This window comes from Myotis yumanensis, unplaced genomic scaffold, assembly GCF_028538775.1.
Source record: "Myotis yumanensis isolate MYYU_CA2020_CCGP unplaced genomic scaffold, mMyoYum1.0.hap1 SCAF_3, whole genome shotgun sequence".
Lineage (NCBI taxonomy): Eukaryota > Metazoa > Chordata > Mammalia > Chiroptera > Vespertilionidae > Myotis > Myotis yumanensis.
The window spans coordinates 61,953,433-61,977,846 of record NW_027223754.1 but is presented as its reverse complement, the minus strand read 5'-3'; the positions used below and the strand labels follow the sequence as shown (position 1 = coordinate 61,977,846).

The window sequence follows — 24,414 nt, the reverse complement described above, 5'->3', positions numbered from 1 at the left end:
ATGGAACCATGTTTGCCCATAAATGGGCCTGTGAACGTGTGAGTTGTAATAACGAACAGTAAAATTGGTGATACGTGTGCAAGTTCAAATGCATGCTCAAAAATGTCAGGGAAACCTCCTTTGAGTTTATGCAGAATAAATCAACATGTTGGAAATATCTAAGGTGTTGAAATGTGGTGCTTAGCATGTTGCACTGTGTATTGATTTTGATAGGAGTTTAAAACTAAAGAATGTAATTTAAAACCTGAAATCTAATTTCTTACTTCTCAGATTGGCAAATATGATAAAAGTCAATAACTCAAGGTTTGGCAAGGCTGTGGGAGACCAGCACTGACATGCATTGTTTACGAGAACATATACTTGCAGACATTTTGGAGAGAAAATTGGCAGTTTTAATAAAAAAATATGCATATCCTTTGATCCCCCAGCTACATGTTTTGGGACTTTCCCCAAATATATCCATGTAAAATGGTTTTAATTACAGCACTGTATGTACTCACACAAATTAGAAACTCTCTAAATGCCTAAGACGGTAAAAGTACTTAGATAAATCACAGTGTGCATTACTTTAATATGTAGCTGATTAAAAGAATGAACATATATGCATGAATTGATTGGAAGGAAAGGTTTCCAAGGTATTTCATTTAGTAAACAGAGCAAGCAAGGTAGGGAACAGCTGTGTATAAAGCCATCTTTTTGTGTGTGAGAGATAAAAAGGATATATATCTACATGCACTCACCTGTGTGAAAGATTTCACAACCAACTATTGATACAGTTTACTTCAGGGAGGTGGGTTGCGGGCTCCGAGGTGAAAAATAGACTGACCTTTCACATTTTTCTTGCCCTGTTTCATGTGTTTTCATAAATACACATTTCAAAATATAAATTGAAATAAATTATTTATGGAAGCACTACAGTGTTTTTAACAAATTAAATTAGAAAACCACTTTTCAAAGACTCCACTCTTAAACAGAAGATAGTGGTGAAAATTCAGGGCATGGCAATACCACTGCCAGCTTGTTAAGTTACGGGGAAGCAGAGGACTCCAGGTTCCTTGATTTTCAAATCAGAATGTTTTGAAATGAACTTTCAAAGATTTCTTCTAAGATGATGATGGGAAGAAGGTTTCACTCCAGAAGAACCTAAAGTGGCTGGGAATTAGGTGGGTGAAACGTCATTCGAGCAGTTGCCAAACCTCGGCTTTGCTGGGCGGAGGAAGGAATTTTCTAGGAGCTTTTGGGACTCGCATAATCACTGGGAGCCCCATTTCTTTTGGCAGTAAATTCTTACTATTAGGGTGTAATAGTCTCTCCCAGACTTGTAGCACCACTGTACACATTTTGTTTACTTTTATGGTGGAGATGGAAGGAAAATTCCCACTATTTTAATGACTCATTATTATTATTTTCTTAGCTTTCTTTTAGTTCAGTCCATCATGAACAAACATGAATAACAGAGACATCTCAAGAAAAATCAAAAAGAAAAATTTCCACTGCTCAAAGAGAACTGTCCTTTCATACTCTGGTAGACCTCTCCTCCGTGGCTTTTTGTTTGTTCACTCATTCAATTTGAGCTTTCACGTGAGCCATCACACTGTCTATACAATTTCATTTCCTGTTCAGACAGGCCAGGGAAGCGCTCCTCAGGACCCTGCTCTATAATAAGGATGTAAGGGGACCTGGATCATTACTATTATCATGGAACAGCTACAACCAACCAAAACAGTCATAAAACTCCTTAGGAAAACGTGGCAGCAGGTCACTGAAGGTAGATTTAGAGAGTCAGGCTGAGAAGGGAGATGGATGATAAAAATTAAATTCGGGGACCAGGAGGGTTCTTGATTTGTTTGCATTGTGTGACAACTTCTCCACTTGCAAGAAGGGAGACGGATCCTTTGTTTTCTTGTTGTGTGTGTTCTCAGCCACAGCTCCTCCTGATCTGGCAGAGCCACCCCAGTGGGGAAAGGACGTCTATCTGCCAGCCCAGACTCGGTAGAATCAAACCAGGCATGTTTAACTTCAGGTAACAGGGCATTAAACAAATAGGCTTTTCGTTTTCTCTTCTGATAAAGCTTCAGGAGGGAAGCTGCGACCGGCTGCAATTCAATGGATGGATGGTGATGGGGCTGGCCCTCTGTGATCCCTTCAGGCCTGCACTTTACGGCCTCATGGCCGCTGCACTGCAGACACCGTGACTGCTCTGAGGTAGGGAAGAGGGAAAGGGCACTGCAGCCAAAAGTGCTTCCTTTGATCAGGAAATCCAAAGCTACCTCAGAATCCCCACGTCTGCTCATGTCTCACTGGCCAAAACTGGGTAAAAAGGCTGCCCAGGCTGCGGGAGAGGCTGGGAAGAAAGGTTTATAGCTGACCGTATTGCTCCATCCTGTGAAATTGGGATTCTGTTGTGGAAGAAGTGGGAAGCAGGCATCCTGGACACAGACACCTCGTTTTGTTTGCCACAGGGGACAAAGGTTATCCACTTCAAGGTTCTTATTTGCAAGATGCAAGTGGAAGAAATGTTTCCTTTGCTTGCTGCCCCAGAGCTGGGTGTGGTGGAGGATTAATGAGAATGGGACCATGAGAGCAGCGAGCAAGGAGATAGGCCAGGAGCGGAATGTCAGCTTTCCTGGCATCCCAGGATCACCCATGTAACTGAATCTCAATCACTGCCCAGGGGAATGGCCACCTCATGTCCACCTTGAGCCTATGAGGGGCTTGACCATGTGGTCTCATCATGTGCAGTCATATGTGAGGGGGAAATGGACACTTTCCTCTCCCTACATTTCAATCCAACACCAGAGAGGTAAGCTCTGGGAAAAAGAGCGGGTGTGAGAGAAAGCTGGGTATACTTGTCACCTTTAGATTATGGAAGTCAGAGAATAGACTCTGAGGGTGGGCAAGTAAGCTTTGTATTACATAAAGTGGCCTGAATCTTACAAACCTCAATCAATGAAATGGCAATGAATACTCTGAGTGCCTGAAAAACTATGGAGTCAGACTGGGATGCTGTAAGGAAACTGCTACTCAGCGGGAGAGGAGGACTTGACTAATCGCAGTCATAGAAGCTATTATGGGTGGAATTGTGTTCCCCCCAAAAGCTACGTTGAAGTTTTAACTCCCAGCACCTGTGAATGTGACCTTACCTACAAATAGGGTCTTTGCAGATGTAATCAAGTTAAAATAAAGTCCTACTGACTTAAGGTGAGCCCTGATCCAGTGTGATTGGGATCCTTATAAGAAAAAGGAAAACTGACCCAGAGATGCATTAGGGAGGATGCCACGTGGAACAGAGGCAAGAGGTTGGAACGATTCAGCTGGAAGCAAAGGGAAGCCAAGGATTGATAACTACCATCACAAGCCAGGCAGAAGCAAGGAAGGTTTCCATCCAGAGGAAGCAGAGCCCTGCTGACACCTTGATTTTGTACCTCTAGCCTCCAGAACTGCGAGAGAACAGATTTCTGTTGTTATTAACCACCCACTTCGTGCTACTTTGTGATAGCAGCCCTAGGAAACTAATACAGCAGCCACCACAGTAGGAGAAAAATCGCTTTATATGTATAGGCCTAATGACGCGAGACTGTTCACGAAACCAAGACACACACCATCTTTGGTATGGATTGACCTTCCTTACTACACTATTTTCATTTCCTTACCTGGGCTTAAATAAAAACTAGTCTTTAATTGCTTTGATTTTTTCCCCCTAAAACAGAAATTGGTCAGGCTTGTCTTGCTTAGAGAATGCACAGTGTGTTTTTGGTATTTAGGCATTTTTAATTAGGTACACAGCACTTATTAGAGAGAAAGCATTAATTGCTACCCAACTCTCTTAATAGTATCTGAGAGAGGATATCTTTAACTGTCTCTTCTGGATCTCTTTCTGTGTTTTTTTCCCCCCCTTGTATTTATTTTTGCAAGGGGGAAAATTTTATTTTCACAGGCTTGAAAGTCTTGTGTCTTCTTACTCCTATCACAACATTGTACATAAGGCAAAATTAAGGAAAAGCTCTATCCATTCTAGCTGTCCATGGTGGTCTTATCCTATCTCTTGGTTACCATGGCAACAAGATTTGAACTTTAGCCATTCTCTTGTCTTACCTAACTGGTAATATACGTATGTATTTGCGTGCTTGGATGGGTAGGGAGAGGTAGGTGAGAAGCTAACATTTTTGGAGGATTTAGGGTATTCACAGAGTATCTGTGCTACATGGTTTATTTTATGGAAATTTCCTGGCTAAATTCTTTTAGCATTTTGCAACTTGCCTTCTGCTTCTTACACAACTTAAAAATTTTTCCTAAACATTTAAAATAATTTAAAAACAATAGAACTTGGTAGTGTTAAGTTTACTATAGTTTCCTCACATCTTTTTTAACTTTAGAGAATACTAAATCAAATTTCACCAAATCACATTTTGAGTTTTGCATTAAATGCTAATTTTAAAAACAAAAATGATATGATGAATTCTTGAAGAATGATATCCCAAATTTTTGGTTAAGATTAAAAAACATTTGATTTGTTTAAAATTAGAATACCCATATAATTATGGCACACTAATTATATTGGGATATTTCCCCATATTTCAAAGTCTATGCTTTGAAATATATATTTGTCAATTTGAGGATGTTTGACATATTTGTTACTGTAAACATGTTTTTAATAGGCAAGTATAAATATCACTTGTTAAATCTTCTAATTCTTATAAAATTCAAGTTAATATTTAACACATGAAACAAAATAATAAAGAAAGAAACCCTTAATGCTGAAGTTTCATCATTAAAAACTGCTTGAAAGTTTTCTGAACTTAATTTGAACCTTTATTTTCATTTAGGGGCCATTAAGGAATCTGACAGGGGATGACAGAAACACAGTTGAAGTTTGCCTTTAAAATAACTTTAACCCTTTGAATGCATGTTCCAGGGCAGCATTAGAGAGTAGTCAACCTGAGACAGAATTAGGGGAGAGAGTTACTTCTGGAGCCTCTGTTTCTGTCTGGTGTTTCTTCTCTTCCTGCACAAGAGTGATGTGAGGTGCATAGGTATCTTGGGAACAGGATGCGTGGTGAGGCCAGTCACCAAGATCTGAACTACAGGGGAAGCAGGGGAACTTTCTGCCCCCTGGCTTTCCCCTTCTCCTGTTTCCTCTCTTGGTTACTGACTCTGCCACCCAAGCCATGAATATGGGAATGACTTTCATGATGCAGTGCATAACGTTTCAGTTACTGACAGACCAAGTATATGATACTGATTCCATTAAGATGATAATGAAGCCTGGCTGGTGTGGCTCAGTGGTTGAGCATTGACTTATGAACTAAGAGGTCATGGTTCGATTCTGGTCAGGGCATAAGCCCTGGTTTCAGGCTCAATCTCCAGTGGGGGAGGGAGGCATGCAGGAGGCAGCCGATCAATGATTCTCTCTCATTATTGATGTTTTTATCTCTCTTTCCCTTCCTCTCTGAAATCAATAAAAATATATTTAAAAAAGATTATACTGAAGCTATAATATCTATCTCCTAGTGACTCTCAGCCACCATAACATTGTAGCACAATGCATTACTCATGTGTTTGTGGTGATGCTGGTGTAAACAAACCTAGTGCACTGCCAGTGGTATAAGAGTATAGCACATTCAGTTATGTATAGTACATAATATTTGACAATAATAAACGATTATTTTACTTATTTATGTACTTACTATACTACACGTTTCATGTTATTTTAGAGTGTACTCTTTCTAATTATGAAAAAAAAAGTTTGCTGTATAACAGTATGCTGTGTGACACCTGCATCAGCCTCACACTCTAATGCTTACCTCGTCCCTTGGTTACATCTTCTCTTTGTTAATTTAATCTTGTGTTGTTTTCTATAGTGACTTGCTGTACAGGTTTGTAGCCAAGGAGCAATAGACTATACTGTATAGCCTAGGTGTGTAGTAGGTTTGTGTACGTGCACTCTATGAGGTTAGCACAGCAACAAAATTCCCAACATCACATTTCTCAGAAGGTATCCCTCTGGTTAATCAGAGCATGGCCATACTTTCTTCCCCCTGTTTCTACTCTTATTAATACCCAAGTCTGATGTTACCTCTTTGTCCCTTTCTCTCTACCCCTTGAACTTATTTGAAAGGACAATTCCAATAATCTCCTTACTTGCCCTCCAGCCCAGCCTTATCGCCAATCCAAATTTGATGCTGATATTAGGGAAATCTCCCCAAACCACAAATATGATCATATTACCTGCTTACAAACTTTAGTTCTCAATGCCTTTAGGATAAATCTTAATTCCTAGAGCTGGTCCTTATCTTCTGACCAAGCTGTATCTTTCACTGTGGGCTTCCCAAACCTTCACTCACATCCAGAGTCACTGCTTCTGGAGTGGTCAATGGTACCTTCCCTCTGCCCAAAACTCCTTTTCCCTGCCCTGTCTTTCTTTCAAGACACCATGTTTCTTGAGTTCCTCTATCAGTGGTTCTCAACCTTCCTAATGCCACAACCCTTTAATACAGTTCCTCATGCTGTGGTGACCCCCAACCATAAAATTATTTTTGTTGCTACTTCATAACTGTAATTTTGCTATTGTTATGAATCGTAATGTAAATATCTGATATGCAGGATGTATTTTCAGGGGTCGCGACCCACAGGTTGAGAACCGCTGCAAGTATTTCCCTTCCCTGAAAACAGAGCCCTTTTTTCTCTTGTACCTTGTACCTATTTCTTTCATATAACTACTTTGCAGTTTTTCAATATCTAATACTTTTACATGATTCAGCTCTCTGCTCCCCAGTTAATAGTAAGCCCCTTGAAAACAGAGGCTATTTTATTTATTTTTATATCCTCAGCACTTAGCATGGGACATATTGATGCTTAATATTTTAAATAAGAGTACGAGTGAATGAATGAATGCAATACAATTATCTTTGGGTTGGTGTGGGCAATTCTGGGTCATCTTTTTAAAATGTTTTTTAATGTGCATTTTGAGTGTGTTTCTTTCTATACCAGCTTTGGTCCTATCCTAACATTACCTGTCCCTCCTGATTGTTTTATAGTTGCTTTACCTGTAGCTTCTGTCTCTAGCAGGATTTGGCTTTCTCCTGGAGCAAGTATTATCTGCCACCATGCACTATCTACTCTCTTGTATCCTATTTCTCTTTCTTTGTGGGGATGACCAAAGGTTTACTGTGGCTGCAGTACAATTGGCAGCTGTCAGAATCAAAACTCATTAATAAAAAAACGATAATGCTTCAAAGTACATTACATTACTCCTTCAAAGTCCTTTGTGAACATTATCGTATTAATCATCACAATAGCTCAGGGGAAGATAAACATTGTTGGTTATCTTACCTAGATCATATTTTGAAAGAACTTTTTTTTTCTTGTTATTGTTTGATTATGCTATGAAATCTGGATAGCAATTTTCATATTGGTTATTTGGATATAATTTGATATGCTGATGTAAAAATGTCCCTGGATCCGTAAGGTGGTTTTTATTTTTATTTTAGATGTCTCACCCAGACTCTTGTTGAATTCTTTCTAGAGGCTGAGCAAAGAATAACAAGCAAAAGATCCAGATACTCCTGCTCAAGGATTGAAATTTTCTGAGTAGTTTGAGGCTCATTAAACCATACATACACTCATGATCTAGAAATCAAAAGATACACATAGTAGGTGCTCAAGTAATTGTTGAATGACTGAATGATGTACTAATTTATAATCCGGAAGTTTAACTGAGGGTATTTGTAGGAAATTAGTATCCTAGTCAGGAATTCCATTAGTAACTGGTATCAAATAGCTAAACAACAATTCTTTTAGGAAAGGAATTTTACCTAGAAAATCAGCTTAAACAAATGTACTCAGTATTTCTGTCCCTACCTCACTTCTAGGATTCTAGCTTTACTTTTCACATGTTTCATGTGTCTTTGTTTACAAGTTTAGTTTCCCTTCTATAGCAGGGACTCTATGTCCTTCTGGACTTTGCAAATAATGGTGCCTCAGTAAAGGACTGTTGAACTGGAAAAAAATTAACTAGAGAAATCTTTCCTATAAAAAATTGAAAGGTGGACAGGTTCCATTTCAGCAATGAGCTGCAGAGGCCCTGGAGGATTTTCTTCTTTCTGGAGATGCGCAGTGTCACAGTGTTTGGCACTTTCTATGTTCTAAGATGGAGTCTCATTTTGTGGGACTGTCCAGGGTAGAATGAGCATCAGTGCCCCTAGACCTGTTATCTTTGGTGATGAGAAAGTGTGTTGGGGTGAGACTTCATGAGGTTTACTTCACATTTTTTCCAGTCCAGGCAAACATTTCTGGCCTCATAGACTCTGTCAATTCTATGTCCACCCTGTAAGCATAGACTCTAATGCAGCGGTTCTTAACCTGTGGGTTGCGACCCCTTTGGGGGTCGCACGATTCTTTCACAGGAGTCGCCTAAGACCATTGGAAAACACATATATAATTACATATTGTTTTTGTGATTAATCACTATGCTTTAATTATGTTCAATTTGTAACAATGAAATTGGGGGTCACCACAACATGAGGAACTGTATTAAAGGGTCTCGGCATTAAGAAGGTTGAGAACCACTGCCCTAATGACTAGGCTAAAGTCGGACTGTATTGGTAACCAAGCATCTGCCTTTTTTAACACATAGTTTTGTGGCAACTGGGTGTGGATGTGGGTGGAGGGTGGGACATTTCTCTTGGCTTGTAGTTCCCCTCCTGCTTGAGCACACACACACTTTTCCCTGGCACCCTTCTTCCCACTCTTCTCACTGTTACTCCAGGGAGACCTGGTGCCCAGGACAAAAACGGAAGCTTTCTAAAAACTTCCTCAATTTGAGCACACTCTTGAAGTCTTTCTCTGAGCCCCAGGGAATTGTGACCCATTATTAAAAAACAATGAGTAGAACATGCAGGCTTCTATTTGCCATTTTTTAAAATTAAGAGATAAAACACCTTTATGCTTTTCTAAAATCTTTTTCATTCTTGCCTTGTCTTTTCCATAAGAAAGTGGGTGATGACATCCTATAGAAGAAGCCTAGCAAAGAGGATTTAATAAGTCTAGATCCCCATTAGTAATGTGTACCTCTGCCACTTTGCTGTAGAGGAAAGAGTCTTAGCCAATGGCTTTTCAGGAAAATGATAATGCTTTTAAAACAAAAATCCAAATTTCTAGTAAATCTAGTTTCCTCAGCTTCAGCTCTTAAGCTTTGCACGTACCAGCATATGCTTCATCATTATTATTTTGTTAGTATATTTTTTAAATTTTTAAAAATATATCTCTTTATTGATTTCATAGAGGAAGCAGAGAGAGAGAGATAGAAACATCAATGATGAGAGAGAATCATTGATTGGCTGCCTCCTGCACACCCCCTACTGGGGATCGAGCCCGCAACCTAGGCATGTGCCCTTGGCCGGGATCGAACCTGGGACCCTTCAGTCCACAGGCCGATGCTCTATCCACTGAGCCAAATCGGCTAGGGCTGCTTCTTTCTTTTTGAAATAATATTGTTTTGATGAAATGTCTGTGTCTCAGTTGTCCGTGTTTTGCACAGCAGTTTTAGATTGGGTATTCATAGCAATCATGGCTGTGATTTCTATCCTGAAGAGTTTGCAAAACAGGAATATCCCCAGTGCTGAACTTCTCTTAGGGAGCTTTCTATAGATTTTGAAAGCTACAGATCTCTCTGTGTAGCTTGATATTTAATGGCCTTGATTAGAAAAATGTGAACCTCTGTTTTCAAGAAAATCCTTGGAGCCAGGTCATGTCTTGGATGGAGAAGCCCAAGTAGTAGACCATAAACATGTAGGGCAACCATCCCCCAACTCCTTTTCAACCATGTTCGCTCCCCTTTTATCTTTTCTCTGTCTTGAGGTGGGCAATCTGATAATTAGCAAATCAAATGTTTTCTAGAATTTTTGAAGCACTTCCAGGGAAAGTAATTACAATTTGAAAGTCACTACAGCAAAGCTCTAGCTTGTTAACTAAAACTGTAATTAGGAGACTGAGCAGAATTTCTGAAACTGTTCACTTTCCTCCTAAAAAGAGCAATGCTCCCTAATCTAGAGGACTAATTGGACCCATGATTCTTGGAGGATTGATTTCAGAGCTCGCAAGTTTAGGATTGAAGTATTCATGACCTTTACTTGAGAAGGAACATTTGTACCTGGATTGTGATTCTGTTCCATGTCTTTGAGATAAACTTAATTTGATTTATGGGGTCAGTCCTTAACCTTTTGAGTTGTCAAATTAGTTGCCAAATGGAGGCAGGGTGTGGGTGTGTTAATTTTTTCAAGCATCAACTGCGAGATCCATTTAGAAGTCCAGCAAACTTGTCTCTCTTATGCTTGGCTTCCTCATTCCCTCTCTGAATTCTGCCCTCTCCCCCACCTGAGATGTTAATTACAATTTCAGCTCTGATATCAATAGAGCAGTAACTTAACCTCTTAGGGTTCAATCTTCTCTTAAGAAAATAAGCAGAGACTGCACTGAAATGATCAATAAAGGCCTCTTTAGTTGCTAACAATTGATGATTACATGGGGTCTGGTCTCCCACAGCCACAGAGCTATTGGCAGTGCCCTATGCAACTCCTCAGGCCACCATTCTCTTAGGTTCCCACGTACCTGACCCTGGAGTTGTGCAACACAGTGGCCCCATGTGGGGAGGTTTGAAAGGTGTGACCAAATTTCTCCTCAGCCTTAAAAAGCCTTCCTTTCCAGATGCTTTGAAATGTTGCCACTGGAGACCCAAGTTTAAATATTATTCTCTCCAGTATGATTCTTGGACAGATAACACATTAAATCATTAACAGGTTATGTGAATTGTTTTTATTTCCTCCATGACAGGAAGACCCAAAGAAGTATGAGAACTCAGGGTAGATGGTGCTGGAGAAGAAATACTTTCTTCTATTCTCTTAGAGGTTCTGTGGCTGGGTCCGAGAATTAGGCTAGTATAAGACTGATTAACAGGATAAAAACATACACACTTTAATTAATATTTTTACATGCACACGGGAATCTTCAAAAGGAAAACGAAGACCCGAAGAAGTCGTGAGGCCCCAAAGCTTATGTAACTTTTTAAACGAAGAATGATAAACTGTGGGGATGTGACAAGACAAAGGGGCTTGGGCTAGGGGGGTAAATTGTGGGACAGTGACTAAGAAACATAAGGGGGAAATTAATGGCAGATCAAGTTTATTTTAGTAAGTTTGTTTGTACAAGGCCATTTTGGCTTCTACTCCCAGTCTCTAGTGATAAGAACATTCTTCTTTTCCTGGAAAAATAAGGGCACCTTTCTCACGGGAAATCTTATCACCTACGTTTAGGTAGAAAAGGGTAGGTCAGAGAGCCCGTCCTCCTCTATTGTTTCTCCAGTGCCTTCAGCTCAAAATAATCAGGAGGCCAGAGCAGAAGATGCTGGGGTGGCTTGTTCTGAACCTCTTCACTGGAGAGGTTGGGAGTGGGCGGGACAGGGAAATTGAATAAAGGCTTTCAAGTCAGAAATAACTGAAATCAAATCATGGATCCATTAAGAAGATGTGTGACCATGGGTGAATTATGTCACATCTGGGCCTCAGTTTCTGTCTCTGTAAGGTGTAATGTCTTCCCCAGGAGGACTTTTGTGAGGATTGAACTGTATAGCTCCTGCTGTATACACCAGGTACTCCTTAAAAGGACTATTACCTATTACTTCATCATTTTACCCACAGCTAGATTTGCAATTAGATGTTCCAATCATCTAGTTGAAAACAAAACTCAAATAGAAGTCTTGGTATTCAAGGGACAAACAGACACACCTTCCCACTTGAGGAACAACTTTTACATTTCATAATCGTCTGTGCCTGTGGCACAGTTAGGCTGGGATGCCAAGAAGTACTTCTCTGATCTTCCTCACCATTCTCTCCTACCTCGGAGTTGTTTGGCACATGCTTTGAAATGTGAAAATGGGGATGGTACTCTGTAAACAGTGAAATCATTATGTTAAAAGCTCATTTTATTTTCTTCCATTTGAATATGAACTACAGTGCTGGAGATAATCTTTGTTTTTGTAGGGAGTGGGTTTTTTTTTTTTCTCTCTCTCTCTCTTTTATCTGTCTTCCATTAGGGAAGTATTTTTTGATTGCTTATACCATTTATTTTGTGGAAATAAGAGTCTATTGTTCTATCAGGGAAAAAAACCACTTCAATAACCATTTAGAACAAGGAGAAGAAAGGAAAGTATTTTGGAGAAAAATAATTCCTTTCCCATATTTCTCTTAAGTTGTGTATCTTGGAACTAGTTTTCCATTATAAGGAACTCGCCTTTTGTTTATGAAAAAAATCTCTAAGAAGACAAAACCCATAGGATTTGTCCATTTTCCTAACTAATTTTCAGGCACGATGCAAAACTGCCATTAAGGATCTCTGATCTTTGCCCAGTCCGATTTAAAAATATTTGTTTAGAGGTTACAAAAAATTTCAAAAACATGTTAAAGGACTTTTAAAAAAGTTGACTCCCCTTAGGAACTTGGAAATTAGATTTTTAAAATGTTCTCTGAGCTGCCTCTGAAATTTAATCTTGACTATCATTATACTGTCCTCCTAGCAAAGCGTAGCTTGATCTAGCTTTCAAGCAGTGGGATCATGGAGGTGAGAGCCGGTCGGACAGTGTGCCCAATTTGGAGGTTTTTTCACATCTTTTATCTCAGTTCACCACTTGGATTGCAAAGGCTGATTCTTTTTATGGAGTGCATTTCCTTTTCTCTAACCAGAAATACTTGCATCGAGGCATATTTGCTAACATTTTTTCTTTGTGTATGTTAGGTGTGTTAGTGTTTTCCCTCAGCAAATAGATTAGAGATTCCATGAAGCTGGGGGACCCTGTATGATACTCTTTGGAATTCCTTATGGTGCTCAGTTCAGTGGTGGTCCCTGTTATGCCCAGATTTCAGGATCCCCAAGAAACCACATCAGGGAGCCAGCCATGTCCGATGCAAAAGCATAAGAGTCTTTATTCGAGCTAGCTCGGCTCCCCCACCTTGCCGACACAGCAGCAGGAAGCAGAGAGAGATAACTCTGTGTGGAGACGGGTTATATAGGGGGAGTTGGAATAAGGGGAGGAGAAAGGACTGTGCTCTGCCGATTGGCCAGGCAAGAGTCGGTGTCTTGTTCCTGGGTGTGGCTAGCAGAGGCTTAGACTTCCGGGAAGAAGCTCCTTGCCAAGCATGTGGCCAAGGTAAGATGGAGCACTTACCCTGGGGCAAGGTGGAGGGCCTAGCCCTTACCCTGGGGCAAGGTGGAGGGCCTAGCCCTCGCCCTTTCAGTCCCTTTGTAGCTGCTCCATAAACACTGTACTTGTTCATTTATTGGTTGATTATCTGTTAGCTCAATCTGTAATCCAGTAGAAAGTTAGAAAAAGGCTCGAAGCCCTTTATGCTCAATTCAGCTAACCAGAGAGAATTTCTAAAACAAAATGTTCACTTATTTCTGTGCCCCAACTTGACTACACACCCCTTCCCTCCTGATTAGGTATGAGCTGTAAAAACCAAGATGGCCCTGCTGAGTTCAGCTTGATGTTTTAAAGGATGGAAAGATGGAGCAAGTTCTTAGATCTTTTTGTGTTGGATCTGCTGATTATAGTTTATCACACCCTCATTAAACTGTAAGGCAGATACACATAGCTTTTGGATGGTTTGCAGAAATACTTCCCTCTCTCTAAAGAGATAAGAATTGGCTGCATTTCTATTTTGCTGTGTTTTGTTGAACTCTTCTTTAAGGAACGAGGCAATCACACTGACTTATCTTAGTTTGTGAGAAAGCAGGGGCGAGCCTCTGATCTAACCCTGCCATTTTACACAAGACGAAGGCTCAGAGGGAACGAGTGGTTTATAAGGCCAAACAGCCAGCCAGAGGCACAATCAGGGCTACTTTGTTTTGTTCCCCTTCCGCCTTCCTTCACCACTTCTTTTTGGTAAGTAAAGGGATTGCTCCGGAGATAAGTTTAATCTATTTCTTTTTTGGTTGACCTTGCTTACGTATAAAATGGAGATGTCATGGCAATGAAAATATTTCCAAATTCCACCCATAGCTCTTATGGAATTTAATGTTGAGTGTTAGATCAAAATGTGAGGCCCTTTAAGCTATTTAGTAGAAATTTGCCATATAAGACAGAATATTATTTTTCTGGTTTGATCAATGTGGATTGTTATTCAGTCATCATTCTTTTTTAAATTTAATTTTTTAAAGTTTGTGGTAAAATAAACATAAAATTTACCACTGCAACCATTTTTAAATGTACCGTTCAGTAGTATTAAGTGCATTCACAATGTCATGCAACCATAACCGCCATTCATCACCAGAACTCTTCATCTTGCAAAGCTGAAACTCTGTACTCATTAAACACTAACTCCCATTCTGCCCTCCTCCCAGCTCCTAGCCATACCATTGTAATTAGTTAGTTATTTTTAATAGAAAAGGAACAAAAGGGAGGCCATACATTATAAGCATGTCATTTGGGCAGCTTCAAGCAGGAAGTTGCATTTCACACTTCCCAGGGCACCACCAATGCATTCCCTGCAGATCACTGGGGAAGGGACTGCACTAAGGGAAAGATGGGTGCCTGAGCAGTGAGTTAAGTTGACCTAGGGAAGGTGCTTGCTGTCAGTCAAACATGGAAACAGAAATCACTAGTCAGAAGGGGTGGAGTCGATGCAAGCCCGTGAAAATACGGGAATACTTAATCCCCTGAATGAAGGAGTTCGCACTTTGGCCCTTGGCTCCTGGGGCTCTTGGCTCCTAGGGCTCCCAGCTCTCTTCCATTTGCTCATAATGGTCTTATAGCCATGCGGACCCCACATGCAATGGACTGATGGACTGCAACTGGGAACACAAACTAAACTAGCCTGACTCTGCCTTCACGGGGAACGGAAGCTCAGACACTGGCTCTGATTTTAGCTCTGCTGAAGCCCCAGCTACACTTTTTCTATGGCTGGACTAAGGAAAATGGGACCTTGGAAACTCAGGGATTTCATTTCATGCAAATAAAAATCACTCATTCTCCCATGCAAGTCTCAGAAAATTCTTTTTCTTGGGATGTCATATAAATCATATTTGTCATTTTGTGGCTGGCTTATTCTACCCAGAATAATGTCCTCAAGTTTCATCCATGCACATCACACATCACAATTTCCTTTCTTTTTAAGGCTGAACAATAATTCACTGAATATATATATATATATATATATATATATATATATATATATATATTGTCTATATATAGAGAGAGAGGTGTCAAATTAGACAAGAGGTCATTTTGTCTATCCATTCATCCATAGGTGGACACTTAGGCTGCTTTCACCTTCCAGTCATTGTGAATAAAGCTGCCCTGATTATGGGTGTACAAAAATCTGTTTGAATTCCTACTTTCCATTTTTTTGGGTGCATACCCAGAAGTGAAGTTGCTAGCTCATATGGTAATTCTATTTTTAAATGTTTGAAGGATAACCACATATTCTCCACAGTGACTGCATCATTTTGCACTTTTACCAACAGTTCATAAGGGTTCCGATTTCTCTTCATCCTTGATAGTTTCTGTTTTTCTCCACACTTGCTGTTTTCTGGCATGTATGTTTTTCTTTTCTTTGAGAGTCATAAGATAGTGTATTTTTGAGATTAGACAAAAAAGGACAATCATGGAGAAAAGCCAAAGAGTAAATATCTCTCCTTGCTTTTCCCAGTCACATCATGCTAATGAATTTAAATTTGATTATGATTTTTAGGAGATATATGAAAAATAGCTCTGGAGGAACCAAAAAACATAGGCGTGTTATTGTTCTATCATCACAGTTTGAAAGGTGTGGCAGGAGAAAGTGAACAGAGACTCTCAGATGAAACACAATATTGATATTTGGCATGCTCAGAGGATTTTCCACCCAAAGATCTGAAATCCCTTTACCCACAGTAATTACGCCTCTCCACCAGGGCCCCCCTGGGCACAGCCCGGAAGTCGGCAGAGGTTGACTTTGGCGCCTCCGGCCTTCTCTTGCGGTAGCGCATTTCCTTTCTGGGGGTGCACTTGCCACTAATTGCTAAAGAAATAGGTTCCTAGGCACCAAGCTGAGCTACTGAATCAGAATATCTATGACTGGGCCCAGGGATCTGCATTTTAACTACATATCTCACTCTCATCCTCATGATCTTCTTCACACTGAGCTTTACAAATCACTGAGCTAATAATCATGCCAGCCTCCCACAGATATATGTTCCTCTTCTGCCTGACAAACTCGCTCTTCTGAAGTGTAGATGGCAATGGTGATTGTCTACAAGTGTTCTCCAATGATATTGGAAAAGCTCTTTGCTTTGAGACAGGGTTCTTCCTCTATCTCTTTCGGAATGTTGGGCATTTGGAGTTGAGTTAAGGAGGGTAATTTTGAAATCTATTAAATATTAAATCTTTTAAATCTTAATTGCTAGTGTTTAATTTTTATTTTGCACAGAAATTTTTATTACTAATGATTTTTGTCACTTGGTCAATTGAACAGGCTTGGTATTTGAAATCAGAGTCTTGGGTTTAAATCCTGACGCATTCTCTTGTTAACTTGGTCATCTCACTAATTTACTTACGTGTTCTTAGCTTCACTTTCCTCATTTATGACATGGAGAGAAGCCCTGGTCTGTTAGCTCAGATGGTTAGAGCATAGTTCTGATATGCCAAGGTTGTGGGTTTGATCAGGGCACTTACAAGAATCAACCCTCTAAAATCAATAAAAAAAAAAAAATGGAAAAAAAATAAATGGAGATAATACAATAGAAATTGAAGTATTATTTTGAGAGGTAAATGAGATAACTGGTTTTAGAGAGTTGCCTATGACAATGTCAGGCACACATTAGATGTCCAAAATATATTCAATGCACATGTACTGAGGACCTTATATTAATTGGTTGTGGTAGGGGGTAAAGCGTTGAAGATAGCCACAGTGACCATCTAACAAAGAGTTTAAGTCAAATCAAAAAGAAAGACCTAGAAGTTGTTTTAAGGGAAGGTAAGTGTTGAAACAACATTCAATCATGTGACAAATATTTGTTGAGTTTCCATTACATGTACAGATGGTTCTGAGTTAGGCATAGATATCCAGTGATAAATATGACATATGCGTTTCCTCATGGAGTCTGCAAGTGGGAAGTGGGACACAGAAAATAAACTAGTATACTAATAATTAAATGGATAACACCCAATAGTGAGAAGTGCTATGAAAGGATTAAGGCAGGGTTATGTTAGAGAGATGTATTAGTTTTCTACCACTGCTTTAACAACTTACAACCAGCTATGAGGCTTAAAAATAATGAATATTTATTCTCTCAAAGTTTTAGAGGCCAGATATCTAAAATCAAGATGTTGACAGGATTGGTTCCTTCTGGAAGCTCTGAGGGAAAATTCATCTCATGTTTCTGTTCTAGCTTCTGATGGCCACTGGAAACCCTTGGCATTCCTTGCCTTCTAGGAACATTACTCTTACTTCTGCCTCCATCTTCTCTTTACCTTTTTCTCTCTGAGCCTCTGTATCTTCGCTTCACAAAAGTACACCTGCCCTTCAATTTAGGGCCTATCATAAATCCATGATGATCTCATCTTGAGATCCTTAAGTTAATTACATCTGCAAAGAACTTTTTTCCAAGTAGGTCAACTTCACAGGTTGCAGGAGTTAGGACTTGAACACTTGGGGGTGGGGTCAAGACTCAACTCACTACAAGATAGACTGTGATTGGGTGGGAAGCGGCTAGTCTACTTTGGATAGGATGGTTGTAGAATGCTTTTCTGAAGAGGAGACACTGATCTGAGACTTGGGCATGAGAAGGAACCAGTCATTCAACAAGAAGGATGAAAGGCCCCATGATAGAAAAGGAAAGGAAAAAGGGCCAGTGCATGGAACAATCAGAGTGAGAGGGAGAAAAGTAAAGATATGGGAAGAGGCCAGAAATGTAGGAGGGGGCTCAGATTACTCAGGGTTTTATAGTCAATAATTTTATGCATGTGTTTTATTATTGCTGCACTAAGAAGGTACAGGAGAGGTTTTATTAAAGACGTACAGTAAGCAATCAGATATGTGATTCTGGAGCTCAGAGAAAACTCTAGACCAGATATATGTTTGCTAGTTATCCTCTTTAATAAAGAGGTAATATGGAAATTAACCCTCATACCATCACAAGATGGCTGCCTATGACCAGGCTGGCAAGGTAGTTAGTGAAGGATGACCAAATGACTGAGCAATCAAGCTGCGTGGGGCGACCAGGCCAGCAGGGGGGTTAGTGAAGGACAACCAAATGACTGAACAAGCAGGCTGAGTGGGGTGACCAGGCTGGTGGGGGGCTGTGAGGGGCAACCAAATGACTGAACAAGCAGGCTGTGAGGGGTGACCAGGCCAGCAGTGGGAGGGGCAGCTGGGGGGCAGCTGGGGGTGACCAGGCCAGCAGGGGGGGAAGTTAGGGGTGACCAGGCTGGTGGGGGGGGGCAGTTAGGGGCGAATAGGCGGGCAAGGGAAGTGCAGTTAGGGGTGACCAGGCTGGCAGGGGAGGCAGTTGGGGGTGATTAGGATGGCGGGGTGGGGGGCAGTGAAGGGCGACTAAGCTGGCAGGGGGGCAGTTAAGGGCAATTAGACCAGCATGCAGAGGCAGTGAGGGGCGATCAGGTTAGCAGGGGGAGGCAGTTAGGGGTGACCAGGCAGGCAGGCAGGTGAGCGATTAGAAGCCAGCAGTCCAGGATTGTGAGAGGGATGTCTGACTGGATAGGGCCTAAACTGGCAGTCGGACAGCCCCCGAGGGATTCTGGATTGGAGAGAGTGCAGGCTGGGCTGAGGGGATACCCCCCCCTCTGTGCACAAATTTCGTGCACCAGGCCTCTAGTCAATAAAATGGTGTTTTAAGCTATGGTACAGGATGTGGTCACCTAGGGAAAGAATAGCAATAGCAAAGGACAAAGTTTGGGGTCATCTAATATTTAGAATCCAGGAAGAGGACTGAACAAAAGAGAGTGGGAAAGAGTGGGCAAAATGACAATAGAACATTAACTTGGCAAAATGAATGTTAGTGGTATCTTAAAAAATGACTTCAGTGGAGTGATGGAGATTAAAATCCAACTGAAGTGAATTAGAGAATGAATAGAGCCCGACTGGTATGGCTCAGTGGTTGAGCATCTATCTATGAACCGGGAAGTCACAGTTTGATTCCTGGTCAGGGAACATGCCTGGGTTGTGGGTTTGATCCCCATTAGCAGGCGTACAGAAGGCAGCCAATCGATTCTCTCTCATCATTAATGTTTCTATCTCTCTCTCCTCCCTTCCTCTCTGAAATAAATAAAAATAGATTTTTTAAAAAAGAGTGACTGGAACATGAGTAGGTGAAGACAGTTTAGGTAACTCTTAAGATCTTTATTATGAACAGATGAATATATATTTTATTATCCAAGCCAAAATACTTTTGAGAATGAAAAGGGGAGGGACATGATAAGAATAAATAAAATTATGTAATTAAAAAATTAGGTTATTGAAGCATAATTTATATACTGCAAAATTCATTCTTTTAGATATATAATTTGAGGAGTAAAACTACATAATTTTGAAATAAATATTAAAAAATTGGTTTAACAAATTGAAAACCATTTTCAAAAATAAAATTCTCTCTAAAAATAAAATTTATATGTAGTAAAAAAAATAGTCCTTACTATATGGATTTGCTGAACAATAAAAGCAACATAAACAAAATAACTATTCTTGACATATGTTCACAAATTTGAAATGTGTCCTTTGTTGTTATGGATCGCCATTATTTTTCTAAAGAATGTACTTTTTCCAATGTTGCTTTATTATCTGGAATTTTTCATAAACTTGTCTGCAATCTTCAGTGTTGTATTTTGTGAATTAAAAATTGAAATTATGATAATTTCTTTACTTTTCTTTTTAAAACACAATATTTTAAACGACAGCCTCTAACTCCAGCAGGGATATGTGATAAGTTTACAGCAAGTTTTGTTAATTGAGGAAGTCTTCATTTCTCTTCTCTTTCTTTAGAGGGATAATGTGCTTTATTTTTTAATTTTTTGTTAATCCTCACCCGAGGATATTTTTCCATTTTAGGGAGAGTGGAAGAGAGAGAGAAACATTGATGTGAGAGAAACATGTCGATTGGTTGCCTCCTGCACGAACCCCAACTAGGTCCCTGGCCGGAGAAAAGCCTGCAATCCAAGTACCTGTCCTTGACTGGAATCAAACCCAGGATTCTTTGGTCCACTGGTTGATGCTCTATCCACTAAGCCAAACTGGCTGGGGCGAGGTATAATATACTTTAAATATTTGAGCTCAATATATTTTTTAAAAATATATTTTATTGATTTTTTACAGAGAGGAAGGGAGAGGGATAGAAAGTTAGAAACATCAATGAGAGAGAAACATCGATCAGCTGCCTCCTGCACACTCCCCACTGGGGATGTGCCTGCAACCAAGGTACATGCCCTTGACCAGAATCGAACCCGGGACCCTTGAGTTCACAGGCTGATGCTCTATCCACTGAGCCAAACCGGTTAGGGCAATTTTTTTTTTTTTTAGTTTATTTTTCCCCCTTTATTTAAATCACCTTTTAAAAAAATATTTCTGTAAGACAAAACTCTCTAATTTACTCATCTTCACATATAAGTCTTTGATTATTGTACAAATTTTAATGCTATAAAATCATAGGCCTTCCCAATTTCTTTTCACTTCTGTATAAACTATTATTTTTTCCAATAACAAAAGGAACTCTATCAAAATGTGCTCCCTCAAAATTAAGATATTCTAAAACACAATTATAGAATTTCACAATCAAGTCTTGTATAAGGAGTGAATTCTTATCACTTAATCTGAAGTTACTGAACGTGGTACTGAAATTGTAGGGATTAATTTCACTGCCTTTATATTTGTAAGCTTTATTTCCAATCATTCAGTTTATGGAAAGCCTCAAAATTGGAAAGTTTTTTGGTGCTCAATGTATTGACTGCTCTGATTAAAATTGTCCAGCTGATTCTAAACAAAATACAACAAAAGTTTGGAGGACTTATTTATAGAGAGCACATTACCATTGTAGGACTTTAGTTGTATTTACAAAGTAGATATTTTTAAACTCCAATTAATTTTAGGCAGCAAAGAGAGAAATAATTTACTGCTATGTTGAAGTAATTTTTTACATTCAATTATTTGGTAGTTCTGTTACTTTTGTATAAATATAAAATATTTCTATTATGATCAGTATATTATCTTTATTTATTTATTTGTGTTTGTTTGTTTGTTTATTTATATAATCCTCACCCGAGGACATTTTTCCATTGATTTTTAGAGAGAGTAGAAGGGAGAGGGAGAGACAGAGAGAAACACCGATGTGAGAGAGGCACATCAATTGGTTGCCTCCCACAGCCCCCCTCCCCCCGCAGTGCCGGGAGCTTGCAACCGAGGTATGTGCCCTTGACCAAAATTGAACCCAAGACTCTTCATTCCTCAGGCTGATGCTCTATCTACTGAGCCAAACCGGCTAGGGCAGTGATGGTGAACCTTTTGAGCTCGGCGTGTCAGCATTTTGAAAAACCCTAACTTAACTCTGGTGCCGTGTCACATATAGAAATTTTTTGATATTTGCAACCATAGTAAAACAAAGACTTATATTTTTGATATTTATTTTATATATTTAAATGCCATTTAACAAAGAAAAATCAACCAAAAAAAATGAGTTCTCGTGTCACCTCTGACATGCGTGTCATAGGTTCGCCATCACTGGACTAGGGCTTATCACAACCTTTTAGATGCAATTATGAACTACAGGAGCACAAGAACTAGTTCCTAGAACATATCTGCACCAAAGTTTCATTTAGTAGGAATGCTGTGCTTAATAATGACACCATGTTCTACCACATTTGTCTCTGTATATTCACCACAGGCAAAAAAAAATAAAAAAAATTATCTTCCATGTTGAATTTTAAGTGGCTTTACAATACTATTCACAATGAAGTCAAGTCTTTCAACATTTACAAAATGAACCTCTAAAAACAATCCTGTATTTCATGAAACAAATTAAATAACTGAACCTTATTGGAATTAATTCATTTTTTATTTGGAGCATTAATATTACTGATATAAAATAAGCATTATTTTAATGTTAGCAAAGTTCTTCTGCTAATGAAATCACACATTGATAATCATCACTTTAATCGTGCACATGTAAAAGAAAACTTGGAATTCAAATAGGAAGAATTAATTTACAAGAACAACTATTTGATCTAAATGATTATGCCTAATAGAACGATATGCATAGGCATCTTCTGTAAGCTATGCATGTGAAATTATCATCTTTGGGCATAGCTCTTATAAACTCTTATTAAGTTTTGCAATAGATGTTGATGTTCTTTCAACACCTGTGTATCTTCTGGTTTTGGCCCTCACGGTAGGTAGGTATGAATGTCAACAACATTTTTGCAATTACCATTCTGTGTTAATGTCAACAAACATTCTTTTCTTCCTCCGTCTCCCTCCTCTTCCAATTCCTCTTCTTCTTTGTGTTTGTCTTCATCTCTAGCTTCTTCTGTAACCATTCCGCTAAAGACTAGAGGAACATGAAGAAAGACTATTGCCCTCATTGTGGAGGCTGCCCTGATGATATGAAAGGAATAACTTGCGAACCAGAGATCCTTTCAACTGCTCTAATGTTCCCATGTTTTGCTTTATTAGCATTCATATTTACAATGTGTCTTTCTCCTAAAGATCTAAAGAAACCATACTATTATCATATCACAGGGTTGTGACTCAAATATATGCAAATTTAGATGTAAAGGGAGGATGATTAATCTAGGGGAGGCCTTGCTTACTTGGTGCTGACTTGCTTCTTTTTTCCGTGGGGAGCATGAGTTTTCTGAATCAGCTAGTGTGTCCCTCGGTAGTGGAATGATGACCTAGCACCTCTCTTTGCTGAATCAGAGGGTGCTGTGTGCTCACGTTTCCTTTGGGTTCTGTGACTACAGGAAGCTCTCTCATGCATACTTATTATTCACACGACGCATCAGGTAACAAGCAGCAGCAAAGGTTAATTCCCAGGGAATGCCAGCAGGACTACTCACTCAGAGGAAATGGGTTGTGATAAGAAAAAAAAAAAAAAAAAATCACCTGCAGCTAAAGGCTTTTATTCTCTTTCCAAGCGTGTTTCATGTTTAAATATCGCTTATGTGGAAAAAAGCCAGTGATATTTTGAGTGTGTGCGCGTTGTTTTGTAAGTCGGGGTGATTCTAATATGATCAGCAGAAATCATGAATGACTCATTTGGGTTCTGCTTGTTACGAAAACATCTGTGTGATTTCTTTTTCTGATAAAGGCATTTGATTGTGAGTATTCCAGAAGATTCTGTTTTTTATATTTTAATACTCTTGGTAGATATTTAGTTAGTGCTTATTGTGTGCAAAGCTCTGTACTAGACGCTAGGGAGGTTACGGGAAGAAAAGAGGAAAGAGACATCACGATGACTACAACAGAAGCTTTCCATAAGTGGGTAGACATAGCTGAACCCAGGAATTCATAGACTGTCTTTAATTATCTCCTTTTTTCTCTGTGTGGGTTTAATATCAGGTATCTTCTTTTCATGTTATGGCAATGACAACTACCAGCAGTTACGGGCTTATATTATCCTTTCAGTTAGGGATTATAGTGAAAAGCCCAAACTTCTTTCTTAAAAGAGTCGGGGGGGGGGGAGCGGTCAAGAAGGGGGGTAATTCCAGGGAAAGCTCTGATTGGGCCAGCTGGGGCCACATGTCCACTCCTGAACTTGGAGGATGGATTACTCTGGCCAGGCCCCAAAGCTGTGAGTTGTGGTCAGTCCCACTTGAACTATGTGGACTTACGATGGGGCAGAGTTGTTTTCGAAGAATTGTTAGGTATCTAAACATGTATATTCTACTACACAAACTCTAACTCAACATGTCCAAAACAGAATTCTACATCTCTTCTTCTTCTTCTTTTTTTTAATGCCCTTGACCATAATCGAACCTGGGACCCTTCAGTCCGCAGGCCGACGCTCTTTCCACTGAGCCAAACCAGTCAGGGCTCTTCATCTCTTCTTAAATCAGCTCCTTTCTTCATTCTCTTCTCAGAGAATGGCTCTGCCATCTTCTACTTAGTTGGCCAAACCAGAACACTTGGAAACATTCTAGACTCTCCCTTTATCTTTTTTTTTTTTTTTTAAATCCTCATCTGAGGTTTTTCCATTGATTTTTTAGGGACAGTGGAAGAGAGAGGGAAAGACAGAGAACAACATCGATGGATTGGTTGCCTCCTGCATGGAATTGAACCTGGGACCCTTTGGTTCACATGCCGACACTCTATCCACGGAGCCAAAGGGCGACTCTCCCTTTGTTTTTCACTTTTCATGACCAATCACCAAGTCTTTCCAGTT

At 39.7% G+C, this 24,414-nt stretch overlaps 1 pseudogene; it reads right to left on the bottom strand.

Annotated features, from left to right (window-relative positions):
• The window catches only part of LOC139006164 (elongation factor 1-alpha 1 pseudogene), a 92,235-nt pseudogene extending 69,668 nt beyond the window's left edge, over positions 1–22,567 (bottom strand).
• Positions 22,568–24,414: the final 1,847 nt, after the last annotated feature.